The 15,816-nt window shown below is 38.2% G+C and overlaps 1 protein-coding gene across 1 annotated transcript in view; it reads left to right on the top strand.

Moving 5' to 3' along the window:
• The window catches only part of CNTNAP2 (contactin associated protein 2), a 3,253,420-nt gene that overhangs the window by 2,465,169 nt on the left and 772,435 nt on the right, over positions 1-15,816 (top strand). The gene's annotated exons all lie outside the window — the stretch shown is intronic.

Genomic DNA, 15,816 nt, shown 5'->3' with positions numbered 1-15,816 from the left:
GATAAGATGTCATTAGGTGCAATTTTGGTTATTTTTCCTAAATAACGTTGTCTAGTAAAATCATCTGTCTGTGACTGCCCCTTGTTTTTTAAATGCAAAAGGGCAGACAGATGGTAGGTACTTTTTAAGAATGCATTTTTTATACAGTATGAAGTCAGTCATTGTAAGCTATATTATTTGACTACAAAGATTTCAATCAATGTTTCTGATTTTGAGATACTCTGTCATGAGATGTGAATCCTATATTTGGCCTCTCAGTGGTGGTTTTGATATAAGTTGCAGCCTGTCAAGGGTTTTGTTAGGATGTTGCAATATTGTTTTTAGTTTGTTTGATAAGAAATTGGAGCCATTAACAAATTTGACCAAACTGTGTTTTTTTTATTGGAAAATGTTCCGGTTGTGGACATGGTGTTATGGTTTGACTAAGATGCATTTACTGTACCTTTAAATTTTGAAAATATAGGTTTGGAATTATTACTTTAATAGCCAAATTTGTATTGTGACTTGCTTCATATTATTTCCTATTTTTTTTATTTTCCAATGCATTACTTCTCACTTCTGTTAGGCTATGTGCCCACGATGCAGAAATGCTCCGGATTTTTCCTGAGTGTTTCTGCATCTCCCTGGCAGGAAAAATGCATGCGGATTGTACATGCGGATTGTACATGCGGATTGTACATGCGGATTGTACATGCGTTTTTCCTGCCAGGGACAAGCGGATGTGAAGCGTTCTTCACATGCATTTCGGGTTGTCCAGCGCTTTCCAAGCGATTTTAGAATCACTTGGAAAAGTGCTTGACAACTTGGTCACACTATATAAATCCATGCAACCGGCGTGGATTTATATAGTGTGACCGAAAGAATGGTAAAAAATAAAAAATAAATATTATACTCACCTTCTGATGGCCCCCGGAGTCCTTGTCTCGGCTTGCCGGCAGCTCGCGGTAGACTAAAGGACCTGCCGACATCAGCGGTCGCGTGACCCGTCACATGACTAAATGACGTCACCGCAGGTCCTTTAGTCTACCGCGAGCTGCCGGTAAGCTGAGACAAGGACACCGGGGGCCATCAGAAGGTGAGTATAATATTTATTTTTTATTTAATTCTTTTTTTTACAGGTACTATGGTACCCGGGTCCGGAGGAGAGTCTCCTCTTCTCCAAGCCCGGGTACCATCCGCACATTGAAACGCATGGAATCCGCATGTACAGATTAAGTGATGTGGATGTCATGCGTTCCAATGCAAGTCAATGGCGGCGAAAACGCCATGCTTCCGCAAAATAATTGGTAGTGCTGCGGATTTTTCCGCAGCAGAAATTTCCGCAGCATGTGCACAGCACATGTGGATTATCATTGAGGAACATGGCTGACCTTCTACCAAGCGTTTTTTAAACTTTTCTGCAGCGGAATTGCCGCTGTGGAAACGCTTAAAAAATGCATAGTGGGCACACAGTTTAACATTATTTTACTGCTGATTTCTCATCTTAATCTGTCTGCTTCTTGTTGCTGATTTGTACATAAAATTCTGGATTTTTTTGTCTACAATGAGGTCTTTGGCTACATTCCCACAGTCCATTTTTTTAAATATGAACAACTGATTTGAGTGGTCACAATTTTTTAATCTTTTTCTGTTTCTAACATTTATAACAGTATAATCTTCTGTGCAATTCTGTCAAGTAAAAGAAGTAGAAACCTTATGGACCCATTATGAGTTAATGAGATCCTTTAGGACCAGATAGGTTGTAATTGGTGCCTTTACTTAGTTCTATACAAAAATGGCAGGATTTGTGATTTATAACTCTTTTATTTGCCTTTTTATTCCACCTTAAAACACATTGTATGTTTTGTTAATGGATCCTTATAGATCAGATTAAATGTAATGCCATTAATGTCCATTTCTCCAATAAATGCAAAGGGAGTTTATAGTGAATGCAAAAATATGTGTTTTAAAGCTGTAAATTAAAGGAAATCTGTAACAAACTCTTTTTTTAAAGATCCTTCATTTTGTATATATATATATATATATATATATATATATATATACACAGTACAGACCAAAAGTTTGGACACACCTTCTCATTTAAAGATTTTTCTGTATTTTCATGACTATGAAAATTGTACATTCACACTGAAGGCATCAAAACTATGAATTAACACATGAGGAATTATATACTTATCAAAAAAGTGTGAAACAACTGAAAATATGTCTTATATTCTAGGTTCTTCAAAGTAGCCACCTTTTGCTTTGATGACTGCTTTGCACACTCTTGGCATTCTCTTGATAAGCTTCAAGAGGTAGTCACCGGAAATGGTCTTCCAACAATCTTGAAGGAGTTCCCAGAAATGCTTAGCACTTGTTGGCACTTTTGCCTTCACTCTGCGGTCCAGCTCACCCCAAACCATCTCAATTGGGTTCAGGTCTGGTGACTGTGGAGGCCAGGTCATCTGGAGTAGCACCCCATCACTCTCCTTCTTGGTCAAATAGCCCTTACACAGCCATGATGTGTGTTTGGGGTCATTGTACTGTTGAAAAATAAATGATGGTCCAACTAAACGCAAACCGGATGGAATAGCATGCCGCTGCAAGATGCTGTGGTAGCCATGCTGGTTCAGCATGCCTTCAATTTTGAATAAATTCCCAACAGTGTCACCAGCAAAGCACCCCCACACCATCACACCTCCTCCTCCATGCTTCACGGTGGGAACCAGGCATGTAGAGTCCATCCGTTCACCTTTTCTGCGTCGCACAAAGACACGGTGGTTGGAAAAAAAGATCTCAAATTTGGACTCATCAGACCAAAGCACAGATTTCCACTGGTCTAATGTCCATTCCTTGTGTTCTTTAGACCAAACAAGTCGCTTCTGCTTGTTGCCTGTCCTTAGCAGTCGTTTCCTAGCAGCTATTTTACCATGAAGGCCTGCTGCACAAAGTCTCCTCTTAACAGTTGTAGAGATGTGTCTGCTGCTAGAACTCTGTGTGGCATTGACTTGGTCCCTAATCTGAGCTGCTGTTAACCTGCGATTTCTGCGGCTGGTGACTCGGATAAACTTATCCTCAGAAGCAGAGGTGACTCTTGGTCTTCCTTTCCTGGGGCGGTCCTCATGTGAGCCAGTTTCTTTGTAGCGCTTGATGGTTTTTGCAACTGCACTTGGGGACACTATCAAAGTTTGCCCAATTTTTCGCACTGACTGACCTTCATTTCTTAAAGTAATGATTGGCCACTCATTTTTCTTTACTTAGCTGCTTTTTTCTAGCCATAATACAAATTCTAACAGTCTATTCAGTAGGACTATCAGCTGTGTATCCACCTGACTTCTGCACAACACAACTGATGGTCCCAGCCCCATTTATAAGGCAAGAAATCCCACGTATTAAACCTGACAGGGCACACCTGTGAAGTGAGAACCATTTCCGGTGACTACCTCTTGAAGCTCATCAAGAGAATGCCAAGAGTGTGCAAAGCAGTCATCAAAGCAAAAGGTGGCTACTTTGAAGAACCTAGAATATAAGACATATTTTCAGTTGTTTCACACTTTTTTGTTAACTATATAATTCCACATGTGTTAATTCACAGTTTTGATGCCTTCAGTGTGAATGTACAATTTTCATAGTCATGAAAATACAGAAAAATCTTTAAATGAGAAGGTGTGTCCAAACTTTTGGTCTGTACTGTATATATATATATATATATATATATATATATATATATATATATACATACAGATTTAGGGGTTTTCCACATCATTACTCTGCTACGGTAAATAATGGTATATATTGCTGTTATCTTCAGTAGTTTTAGTTTGAGTTGCCTGTGAGTTATGAATTATAATAATTTGAAATGCACTGTCCAGTTAGAAAAACTGTATTTCCATGTACACTTTAAGTGCAGAAATCCTATACTATAAACTAAACTGTTTTGTAGATTGGCCTGTTGTGAAATACATGAATTTAAATAGAAATGTAATCATTTCACCTACCCATGCTGTTCATTACCTGTGAAATTGTTTTTATATGAGCACTTAAGAATTCCAAGCCATTTGGCAACAAAAGAGTGTGGAATACCAAGTTGAATAGTCTAGTAATATTTAAGTAAATTCTTCCATTTCAGTTTACCTGCAATTACTATACTTTTAAATATCTTATTAGTACTTCAAAGGAGCATATGAGAAACTAGAGAAAGTAAAGTTCGCTTTCACAGTTTCATAGCCTGTAGACTCATAAACAAGAATCAGGTCCAAACATTTATTAACATACATGCACTTTTAATGGCTCTAAAATATTTTCTGATTCAAAAATTTTTGCCTCTTTTTTCGTGATACATGGAAGTACATTTTTTGTCATTTATTGGCCCTTTTTTATTCTTACTGATATCAAGAGAAAAAGGAAAATAGGAAACACGTGTCTATCTTTACTTTTCTATGACCTCAAAGGGCCTCTACAAGCATTTTACACTTGTTTTACACTTGTTACCCTTTTTTATTTTTTCTATATTTATTTTTCATATTTATTTCACACACTGTGCCCCGCATAAGGTCTAAAAAGATCTTTGAAGGGGGGGGGGGGGTATTAATACATTCTTTTTACTGCTGTTTTCCCCTGTAACTGTTATATTAGCCCCAGTTACAGCGTAATTTCAGCCCCCTGCCTATATAGCAAAGCCGACTGGGTTTCCTAGGACCAGGCAGTTTCTGTTCCCTCCTTAAACCCAGTAATCAAATAACTGCTTGGCCCAGAGGAGGAAATGCTGTCTGGTTGCGTCTGATAGCTGGTTCTCCACTCCCATAGCTACACAATATCATGTAAAGTTTTACACTGCATTGATGTTTTCAAACATCAGTGCAGAGTAAATTGTCCAGACGTTTATAGTCTATGATCAGTATTAAAGTAGTTCACTGTGGTATGTGTTAAGACAATAATTACTTCTCCGAAATTTTCTAATTTATGATAATTCTTAATTTGACATATTAACATTCTGCTTTACTATTATTAACACCACATGTTGTATTTTCAAGGAAAATGTCAAATGTTTTCCATAATCTACTCACAGTTTCAGTCATTACCAAATCCTGTAGATGCATGTTCTATAGCATTACAGTTTAGGGAGCAAAGTACTTTTGAACATTACAATTAAATCCCACTTAATTTATCCTCAAAAAGTTATCCTGTGTTCTCTTCTTTGTGTAGAAAATAGAACTTTCATATGTCATATTTTAGCTGTGTTGCCCTTATTTAAGCTCTATATTATCTTTTTTATGAATTGGCATCTTAACTGCATATTCAAGATACAGTCTTAACAATTCTTTAGAAGGATATGTTCACACTGAGGGCCCAATTATTATTATTATTACTATTTATTTATATAGCGCGATTTATTCTATGGTGCTGTACGTAAGAAAGGGTTACATACTGTCACGGGGTCCTTCTCCAACATTACACAATCAACAGAGCAAGAGAATAGTGAACAATCCCAAGACCTTTATTATAGGCAATACCACACAGAGGATAAAAATAGTCCAGAAACATGAATGCATTCCAGTAATGGGACAAACTACCTGAGATGAGAGTCCAGCAATCCAGCAGACAGATGATAAAATAGTCCATATGTTTCTCCATATATTTTCCTTCCAGAAGTATTTCCAAAGTCGTCCAGGTTTCTCTCCGACATGCTGTCCTCACATCATTGCCCCACACAGCATCTAATCCTGTATTTCTGTGGGGCACTTGGCAAGAAATTGTTCTATAAGGAACGCCTGTGTAGCATCTTCCATAGTGAAGGCATTTTCCGCTTCCAGCCATCTCCGACATGCCTGGGACATCTTATGTGCATACATCCTAAACAATCCCCCCGTGGTGCATGGGAGGTCTCAGAACTGAGCCCTATATGAGTCTGCGGTGATTGCGTGGTAATCAAGACAGTCCGCTTTACAATGTTATAATCCCGATTCCAGAATTATGAGTCAATGGTTCGGTAAGCCTCCGCCATGCTTCCATTCAGGAGTCCCACTAACAAACACATCCAGCCAGAGTGGGGCACCTCCATCATGGCACACTGCTGCTCAAATTCCTTGAAGAACCCCTCCAAAACTCCAGAAGCCTCATCAAATGGCTTGAAGTCCGCCCATGTGATCCGTACAGATTCCCAGATCGTTGTGTTTACACTCCACATCGCATTACTCCCTCTTTCGAGCTCCATTGCTTCTTGTCTCTGCTGTGCTCGGCGAGCAGCCTACTCCTTATACTCCTGAGAGACTTCTGGGCCCAGAACTGCCATCTCTTCTTCAAACCATACCAACCACTGGCTTTTTGGGGTGGGGATCCCCATCTCCAGCGCTTGTCCGTCAGACATCTCGAAGGAGGTGGCCTGGCTATCACCCACCAGAAGATCAATTAAGGCCTCTTTAGTCAGTCCCTGGTAGTTCAGTCCCAGGTCTCTGGCTCTCTCCTGTAAACTGGATACAGTCCAATTTCTGTACTCACTCTGTGGGTGGTTCTCCATTTGGTTGCGCTCTGTTGATCTCACTGCTTGCCACCAGTTATCACGGGGTCCTTCTCCAGCATCACACAATCAACAGAGCAAGAGATTAGTGAACAATCCCAAGTCCTTTATTTTAGGCAATACTGAAAGGTCCATATAGAATCCACCACACAGAGGATAAAAATAGTCCAGAAACATGAATGTAGTCTGGTAATGGGACAAACTCCCTGGGAGATGAGAGTCCAACAATCCAGCAGACAGAGGATAAAATAGTCCATATGTTTCTCCATATATATTCCTTCCAGAAGTATTTCCAAAGTCATCCAGGCTTCTCCCATTCTCTCTGACATGCTGTCCTCATGTCATTGTCCCACACAGCATCTAACCAGTGTCTCTCCTGGCTGTGATATTTAAAAGTCCCTTCTCCTCATTCACAGGTCAGGAGGGGAGAGGTCCCATTGTTGGTCCGTCTATTCCTTTACAAAATCAACAAGCTAGCCTGGTTCAATATGTCATTAGCATATTAGCAAACAGCATTATTCACTGACCCTGGGCAAAGACAACAGTACAATAAACTGCAGGAGCTGATATCAGATGATAAATAACAGCTATTCATCAATGAACAAATATTAACTCAACCTACAAGGGGAGTCAACATTAGAGGGACACAGAGCAACAAGAGAACACTATGAAAATCAGTAAAATATAAATATACACAAAATGATACCCACATACTATATCACACCATCACACATACCAAATACAGATATCACTTACAGTAAACAAACTAAAAATGATAGACTGGTACAGAGGGAAGAGGACCTTATCCTTGCGGGCTTACATTCTACAGGAACGGGGAAGGAGACAGTAGGTTCGGGGGGGGGTTGCAGAGCTCTGGTGTCTTCTGCAGAAAACACCAGATGAATGTACATGTCACTTCTTTTAACTGTTTGCTGTTTTTAGAAACCTAAAGTGGTTAAAAGACATTAAAAAGCCTAAACATGTTCGCAGCAAGTCGTTTTTACATAAAATTACTTATGTTCATTCTGTTGAATGTTTTTTATAGGTTTTTCAGGCAGTTTCCGCTGTGGAATCATCCTGAAAAAGACGATGTGTGCCCATAGCCAGTTTCTGCTTCAAAACTCCTTAAAAAAACACATTGTGCACATGCCTCTAGCGTATTTCAAAACATCTTCAGGAAAAAAAAAGCTCAAAAAACTCCTCACATGAACAGCAAAGTGGATTTTCCATAGAAATGAATTGGAAAATTTACCTTATGAAGCAGTTTTTGAGGAAAAATTTGGAGAATTTCCACTTAAAAAATCTGAAAAAAACTTAGTGTGAATATAGCCTAATGTGATGTGAACTTGCTGAGTCTTTTGCAGAGTTTTCAGAGCAAAAACTCCAACCTTTTGGTTGGTTTTTGAAGAGTTCTGAGACTTGGTGGAGGATTTGGAGAATTTCTGCTCAGTTTGTGCTCTAAAATCTCCATGAAAAACCTTGTGTGTGCATAGCCTAAAAGATGAAATTGCATTTATAGAGGTTTTCACTATTCAAACTGCGGAAAAATAGTCCAAGAAGACATTATCTTTTCCTTGAGTAACTCCATACTGCAGCAAGACTCAAGTGTTTTTCACAGGCAGGAGAGTTTTTAGCAACTGATGTTTCAACCTCTGATATAATGTTTATTAAAATAAGATTCAGAACCATAAACATTTGTATTATTTCATGGCTGTCAGAATTCAAATTCCCTTTTGCAGAATTAATGTTTGTGGGTTATTAGACAAGTTAATGTCAGAAGAAACTATCAGATTTAGTTATTAGTTTGAAATTAATAAATGAATTCATGTCTTTGCAATATTATGTCGAATACAGTTTTATTTTCTAATCAAAAACTGAATGGTTCTTTCATCCATCTAAATAAGTACACTTTTAAATAATTGTGCACACTACATTTTACTGACTTTGTCAAAACTTTGGGAGATGATAAAACAGTGTGAATGTGGCAAGTCATCTCCAACTCATTAAATATATAACATTATTCCAGATGAATGCAATTACAGAATACATTTTAGATTCAGATGTTACTCAATCTACTAGAAATACAAATATTAAATTCTGTTATACTAATTTCACTTGTATAGAGTGTCATTAACCCCTCTATACAATATAACAAATAGGTATGTCAGCATTGGGTTGTTCATATGTGGAGGTGACTCATAGGCCCGTTTCACAAGTCCTGATATTTACAGTACCGGAAAAACCCGTACAGGAGATATCTGTGTCCGTGTGTGTCACACGTGTGGCAACCATGTGCCACCCATGTGCCGCATCAGGAGCACACGTACCGGCATCTGGGAATCAGTGTACAGTTAAGGCTGTTCCCAAGTGCCGGGTGCTGAAAGCTGCCCTCATCATTGTGCCTTGCTCGTGCTGTGATCAGCATGAACAAGGGACAATGTTTGGAATAGTAGTCTGCTCCCGCAATGTTTATGTGTAAAAATAACAAAATAATAAAATCCTTATACCCTGCACTGAGTGGAGCTCATTGAGTGACAGGACACTGCTCCTGAGCTCACAGCAGCTCCGGGGCCCACTCCCTGGAGTGGCTCATTCTCCCCACCTCCTTGGCATCAGCGGTCAGAGGATTACAGCAGGGGACTTTTCCAGACAGGTGAGTATAAGGATTTTATTATTTTATTCTTATTTTTACACATGGACACTGCTGGAGCAGACTACTAGTCCTAACATTGTCCCTTGTTCGTACTGATCACAGCGCAAGCAAGGGACAATGATGAGGGCAGTGTTCAGCACCCGGCGCTTGGGAACAGAGTTAACTGTACACTGATTCCCAGTGTAGCATATTGATCCCACTGGAGTGCATTGCAATCACAGGCAAACCTGTGGTTGCAGTGCAGAATAAAAGTAAGTTGGGTCTTGGTCAAGCTATTTGACCAAGGCAGGTTTAGTAAAACTTGGCATGGGCTGTTATTCTTGGAGTGGACTACAGGTGGCAGTGGGGTGGTCCACTCCCTCCAGCCCAGGTCTTGCATGTGGCTCATCTCCACAATTTTCATTTAAAACCTGCAGCAAAGGTTTGGGTGTGTCAAATTTTGGTTTGCAAGCAGCTGCTCTGTACAGGCCTGTGTTATGCAACGCAGAGCCCAAGTAGGCAAAGTTTCTGATGCACCCCAGAGTGGTAAGGCGGTGCAGTTGCCCATGGTCAACTGTGTTCTGTTTGTACGGACTATTGTGGACATCCCGGCTGTGATCCGGAGGATAAGGCTGTGTGCCCACGATGCGTTTTTGTTGCGTTTTTTTTGTGCGTATTTGCAGCGCGTAAGCGCTCCAGAAACACATTGCATACCTTACCCCATGACTTCCTATGACATTCTGCAAGTTCTGTGCACATGGTCAGGATTTTTTCTGCGCGACTTTTACTCGCAGAAAAAATACAGACATGACCAATTCTTGTGCATTTCTGCATGCGTATTTGCCTATACAATGCATTGAAAAACACATGGCAAATACGCATGCAAAAACGCATCAAAAACGCGTCAAATACGTGTCAAAAACGTATGGAAAAACCGCATGTGTTTTTCTGCCAAGGAGATGCAGAAATGCTCAGGAAAATTTCTGCTTCATTTCTGCATCGTGGGCACTAAGCCTAAAGCTCCCTTCACAGTGTGAGTTACTTGGACAAAAAAAGTTTAATGTTGGACATTCTTGGGTCACTGCCTATTAATCGCACTGTGTGAACACCGCCGCATTACACTTGCATTGAATTTATTGTCTGTACAAGTCCCCCCTTAATTGTAAAGCGCCACAGAATATGTTTGCGCTATATAAATAAAAATTATTATTATTATTAAATTATTACAGATAGGAGGTACAATTTTTTTCTCACTTGTCATCCGTGTGCTGTCTGTAAGCAATCCATTTATTTACTTTGCAGCTATTAATCATTTACAAGACCATTTATAGTTTCCAACGGTACAGAATTGCAATATATCTGTAAAAATCGGATGCCATGCTATGGCTCTGTATGGCACTTGATTTTTTTGCTCACATCCGTCCGATTTCAGAGTGATATCTAAGCATGCGGGTATTTTTAACACAGACAGATTCTGTCAATGAAAAAAAACGCTCATCAGCACTGCTCCATTGAATAACATTGGTCAGTTTGCTATCCGATAAAAAATCAGATAGCACTCATCTGATTTATACGCTGTCGCGAGCGAGCCCTAATTATAAAAGTTGCAAGTGCCCACACACACTGCCTTGCAAAGATCTCCCACGATGTGATAGCAGGTCATTGATGAGTTATGATGGAAATCTGGGGCCAGGTGAAGGACTGTTGGTGGGGCATCTCTGCTGATGTCATGCTGATTAACAGCTAGCTCTCCACTACCTAATTGCGGGGAGCCAGCTATAAATCAGAATGGTATCGGCAGTGACACATTAGCTAAGCAGAGCGGAAAAGCTACTCTAATGATGTAAAGTCAAATGAACAGCAGAATTGCCAGGAGTCCATGACCACTCTGAGCCGCCAGAGATCGACACCTGGCAGAGATCGGCTACCTGCCTAGCCCCATAGCAAAAAATAAGCAAAGCCCTGGGTAACACCCTTAAAAATTAGGCTTAGCTTCCGAAAATGTTAGATACCAATCATATAGTGGCCTGAAACAGTGTTTCCTCTTACATAAATATGTATAACAGCTTTCCCTAAAAAAAGGAATTATATTGGCACACTTTAAGATGTGGTAAGCTGCAATACAAGGCATAGCCCCCTCAAAAAAGTAATGACGTTTAGAAAAAAATTGACCATTTCTTATGAACCTGAATACCTTTTTAATTCAATGCTGAGTGCTAAGCAGCATGTCACTGTCTTATTGTCACTGCGCCTAATGTGCTGTAGTTCCATAGCCCAAATCATGGATTTGTACGTACATTTACCCTTCTAATGATTCCTGTTATTGTCCATTCATGTAGCCATTTCCTGACTTATACAAGATCAATACTTCATTAGAAAAAAAGATTTATTATACAGTGTATACACATTCAGCTATGTATGGGAAATATCACACCTTACAATGGCAGCTTCTGAACAACTGTGAATACCATCAATAGATTTTTTTTAGACTTAACAGCTTTCCAGGTTAAATACTAATTAAAATTCCCTGTTGCTTTCATTTTGGAGATGTTCTCAGTGACACAAAGAGCATAATCTTAAAACATTCTAGACAATCAGTTACCGTTTCCTAAAAACCTGAAAGTTATATTTTCATTCTAATTGATTAAATTATTATGCTGACCAACAGATTTATTCCAATGAAGATTATTTGCATATTTATTTTCCTAGTTTACTGAAGGCTATTGATTTATAAGTTGGACTATCTCATTATAGTATTCTGAATATCCACATAATGTATGTATTGCAGAATTGATCTTGAAATTAGAACAGTCTGGCTGGCATTGATATGGAAATTAGATTTATGGCCATACCAATCTTTAAAGCGTGTTAATGCTTTTAGATCTATAATTTGAAACATGTGAATCTGACTTTGAAACTGGGTCAAGTTTTCTTCTTTGGAGTTGATATTTTGCCCATTTTTTATTTCTGTGATATGCAAATACAGGTTAATCATTTATTTTTAGCCAAGCAATATATAATCAAAATAATGTCAAAAATTTTGTATGAAAGTCATAACACAGAATTATGATCACAATTTTTACTTAATAATATTGACTGTACCTACTGATACATGTTTTTCAAATTCATCTTTTTTTTGTCTTGAAAGCAAAAACAAAAAATAGCATGCAAGTCATATCACAAACGTTCTCTTATGAACATTTTAGAATATTACTATATAATAGATTCTTAATGTAATATTTTTTTTTCATTGTTCGGTTTTATTTTGATGAGTGGTGAGATGAGTATAAATATTTTTTTATTTTAACATTTTATACTTATTATACTTATTATGTTATGGGATCTGGATAGATCCCTGAGCATTATAAGGGTCATAAAATTTGTGGACTTCTCTGCAAATCGAATTGCAGGTAAAATCCGCACAAACAAGCAAATTCTAATTTTGTTAGATTTGCTCATATCCAGTATTAATACTAATAATCAGGTTATATACATTTAAAATGTAACTTAATCTACAAATGAATTGTGCACCAGATCATTAATTAGAATAATTATTAATTATATAGTGTAAAAGCTCACAAAATAAGGGCAATCAATCAGATACCAAAAAATAGTTAACAATCCCAAATTAGATCATTTAAAATAAAATCTCAATTCACATTACAGGTTATTCACAGATTATCTAAAATATATATCACTTTTACTATACTATGCTTCTATCCAATTATCAATACATACAAGAGAAATTCTACAATATAGCAAAATATGGTTAAACATGCCCCTAATATATATGATTTGACAGCACAATTACAGCAGTTCATTCATGATTAGTACATTGTAAGCAAAGTGCAGTATATAGAGATGAACAAATTAAATTGATGCAAATTGAATTTGTGTAAAAGTTTTAAGAATTTGCTGGACCTGGCTAAATTCAACAATCAGAAAACTTCAAAAATGCCTGAAGCCATTTTATACATTGCAAAAAATTGCATCAGCCAAAAAAGGCTAACATCACCTGGATGTGGTTGGGCAGGCTTCCCCATAATGCCTTGCAGCTATCACATCATATCCAATAAGATGGGTCTATTATAGCCTATATGAAAACAGAAGCAAGAAGCACAGCAGTACATTTTAATGTGAATCTGGATAGTTAGACAACGTCACAATTCCGAAATTAGCCACAGAGTTGTAGATTGTAAGCCCGCAAGGGCAGGGTCCTCTTCCCTCTGTACCAGTCTATCATTGTTAGTTTACTGTAAGTGATATTTGTATTTTGTATGTAACCCTTTCTAATGTACAGCACCATGGAATCAATGGCGCTATATAAATAAATAATAATAACAGTGAAAAAACTGTAAGGCTGCATTCAAGCGTTGTGGCCATGTTGCTTTTTTTGCTGCATAGTTTTGCAGTGATTTTAAAAAATTGCAGCAGAAATGGAAATATATTTAACACAATTTTTTAATACAAACACAAACACTGAGATCTCTACAGATTGAGGAAATAATGAACAAATAGAATTTGGCTAGGAATTTTACTCAATAAAAATCAAATAAACATTATTACTCTTGCTATGATTTTTCTCCAGATTCTAAAGTATAATAAACGTATGTTATAAAAAATTATACTCACCAATTTCCTCACCTGTCCCAACATCCAAGATTGCTCTGGTCCTGTCATCTTATTTGGTTCAGTCATCAAGTCACCAGTACGTTCTTCACTAGGCCATTTTTGGTGTCTTCAAGTGTGTGGCATCTTTGGTGTTCAGACTGGAGCAAAACTGTATGGTAGGACAGGTCAGTATATATTTTTTATTTTTTAAACCCTTCCTGGCCCTCTTGAAGACAGCATGTGTAATACTTTGACAAAATTGAAATTTTGATACAAAGTGCACATATAAATTACAAACTGTGAAATCACAAAGTACCATAGAAATAGTTATTATAATAACACTCATACTAAGGTATCATGTAATATTATATATGTCAAATCATACACAAAAGTACATATTATATAGTGATAAATATTTTGTTCAGATTAAGATATTTGTGATCCATCTACCTTGACAATATAATAGAAATTAAAAAAGGGAATATTTGTAAAATATATATAATTAAAATCAATTCATTTTAGTATTTCTCAATTTTATTGACACCCTCAATGGAATAAGTCTCAGGTTAAAAATAAGCAAATTGCCTCTTCAGAGAAAAAGAGGACTTGTAATCTATAGCGCCGCGAATAAGCCTCCTTACCTTGACGTGCCAGAGCTGGTGTGTCACTCTCCATAAGGAGAAATGTTACCCCTTAGACCTCAGTCCAGAGCCTCTCACCTAACCAAATCAGTTCTCATACTTTGCACTGACGAGGGCCAACAGCCTGAAACACCGTGTCTGCAAATTGAGATCCTGATTTGGCTTTTATCCTAAGTCATATTGCACGACTCGTTAAAGGATTGATTGTGACTTGTAGGATTGCTGCTTCCAATAGGTGGCGCTATAGAGTACAAGTCCTCTTTTTCTCTGAAGAGGCAATTTGCATATTAAATTTCCCAGAGGAGCATTGCATGGCAAATAAGCCTCCTTACCTTGACGTGCCAGAGCTGATGTGTCACTCTCCATAAGGAGAAATGTTACGCCTTAGACCTCAGTCCAGAGCCTCTCACCTAGCCAAATCAGTTCTCATACTTTGCACTGACAAGGGCCAACCGCTCGAAACACCGTGTCAGCAAATTGAGATCCTGATTTGGCTTTTATCCTAAGTTATATTGCATGACTCGTTACAGGGTTGATTGTGACTTGTAGGATTGCTGTTTCCAATAGGTGGCGCTATAGATTACAAGTCCTCTTTTTCTCGGAAGAGGCAATTTGCATATTAAATTTCCCCGAGGAGCATTGCATGGCGAATAAGCCTCCTTACCTTGACGTGCCAGAGCTGGTGTGTCACTCTCTATAAGGAGAAATGTTACCCCTTAGACCTCAGTCCAGAGCCTCTTACCTGGCCAAATCAGTTCTCATACTGTGCACTGATGAGGGCCAACAGTTCAAAACACCGAGTCTGCAAATTTAGATCCTGATTTGGCTTTTATCCTAAGTTATATTGCACAACTCATTAAAGGGTTGATTGTGACTTGTAGGATTGCTGCTTCCAATAGGTGGCGCTATAGAGTACAAGTCCTCTTTTTCTCTGAAGAGGCAATTTACATATTAAATTTCCAAGAGGAGCATTGCAAGGCGAATAAGCCTCCTTACCTTGACGTGCCAGAGCTGGTGTGTCACTCTCCATAAGGAGAAATGTTACCCCTTAGGTTAAAAATAGTGAATTACATTTTCAATGGGCAAACTGAGAGCAAAGAGAAGGAAAGGCAAAGACATGACAGTTAAAATCAGAATAATAAACATGTCATCAAGAAAACAGGCATGCTGATAGAAGGTATGATTATTTTTAGGACAACCTGTCCTACACCGCAATATGCTTGGTTTAAATGCCCATTTTGGCATGACATACACCCTATAAAAGAGTGTCTCACTGTTTTGATATGTTTTAAAATATTTTGGTAATCCTTTTAGGCCGATTGCAGGAGCACCTGGCTCAATATCCCACCAACAGTAGTATATGACATTCTTGATATAGTGTTAAAAGTACTGGGATTGAAAGAAACATGTATTCAATTAATTTAAAACCATTTTAC

The sequence above is a fragment of the Phyllobates terribilis genome, unplaced genomic scaffold, assembly GCF_046119375.1.
Source record: "Phyllobates terribilis strain yellow unplaced genomic scaffold, ASM4611937v1 Scaffold_4__5_contigs__length_816908805, whole genome shotgun sequence".
In the NCBI taxonomy this organism is placed as follows: domain Eukaryota; kingdom Metazoa; phylum Chordata; class Amphibia; order Anura; family Dendrobatidae; genus Phyllobates; species Phyllobates terribilis.
Note: the sequence above shows the minus strand (reverse complement) of the source record. Positions and strands in the feature narration are given on the sequence as shown.